The sequence below is a fragment of the Eriocheir sinensis genome, chromosome 24 (assembly GCF_024679095.1).
Source record: "Eriocheir sinensis breed Jianghai 21 chromosome 24, ASM2467909v1, whole genome shotgun sequence".
Lineage (NCBI taxonomy): Eukaryota > Metazoa > Arthropoda > Malacostraca > Decapoda > Varunidae > Eriocheir > Eriocheir sinensis.
The window spans coordinates 19274030-19275126 of NC_066532.1; the positions used below are offsets into that span (position 1 = coordinate 19274030).

Genomic DNA, 1097 nt, shown 5'->3' on the forward strand with positions numbered 1-1097 from the left:
ATATTCCGGCCCGAGCGGGGCTCGAACCTCAGCCTGTCAGGCCGGGACCTGACAGGACAGACTTATTCACTGAGCTAGCGGGGCGGTGTGAGGGAGGCTGCATGGTGCGGCTGGCTGGGAGGGCGGCAATGGTCACTTTATCCTTTGCTATTATTACAATCAACTGGCAAAGCTAAACAAAACACTTTACTGGCTCAAGTTTACCTTTGTTTTGTGGGCGAGGGAAGGTGTGTGAGGGAGGATGCTGCGGGCTCCTTCACCTGTCTGGCAGGGAGCGCGATGGTGGTCACTTTTTCTCCCTCGCTGTTATTATAATCAGTTAGCAAGGCGTGTTTATCCCCGGGCTGGGGGTGTTGGTTACGCATGGAGTGTTGTGACGGCGGTGCGGGGCTGGGGGTGCACGGGGCCAGGGCGGGGCAGCGGGGCGGGGGAGGTGTGGCCGGGAAACAACAGAGGTGGCGGCGGAGACCAGTGGCACAGCAGCACGCCTTGGGGTGGACGCGCGGTGCGAGGCGGTGCTGAGGCGAACACGGTGAACGTAAGCGAGGCTGTGCTGATGTAAGGCTGCGTGGCGAGTGGCGGAGTGAGCTGAGTGTTGGAAGACCGAGTTGTGTATTGCTAATGGTGAAGCTGTGGTGAAGTGAAGCTATGCAGCGAATGGTGATGTGAAATTGGTGATGCTGAGGCTGGTGATGCGATGTTGTATATGTAGATGAACTGTTGTGATGCTGTAGTGATGTTAGGCTGTCTAGCGAATGATGAAGTGAAGCTGTGTAAAGAATGGTGATGTGAAATTGGTGATGCTGAGGCTGGTGATGTGATGTTATATATGTAGATGAACTATTATGATGCTGTAGTGATGTTAGGCTGTCTAGCGAATGATGAAATGAAGCTATGTAAAGAATGGTGATGTGAAATTGGTGATGTTGAGGCTGGTGATGCGATGTTGTATATGTAGATGAACTGTTGTGATGCTGTAGTGATGTTAGGCTGTCTAGCGAATGATGAAATGAAGCTGGCGATGTTAAAAAAAAATGATGTGATATATGTGAAAATTGATGTTGTATGTGAGAAATGGCGAACTTGGGCGATGCTGT

At 51.5% G+C, this 1097-nt stretch overlaps 1 protein-coding gene across 8 annotated transcripts in view; it reads left to right on the top strand.

The window, feature by feature from the left end:
• Window positions 1-389: 389 nt before the first annotated feature.
• The window catches only part of LOC127003027 (signal peptide, CUB and EGF-like domain-containing protein 1), a 21846-nt gene continuing 21138 nt past the window's right edge, over window positions 390-1097 (top strand). For 3 of the 8 annotated variants that reach the window (XR_007756849.1, XR_007756851.1, XM_050869385.1), the window contains exon 1: window positions 443-538. The gene's annotated coding sequence lies outside the window, so the exon portion shown is untranslated. Of the gene's footprint in view, window positions 559-1097 lie in introns of all 8 variants that reach the window. The other 5 variants (XR_007756852.1, XR_007756850.1, XR_007756853.1 and 2 more) reach the window with 5 other exon arrangements.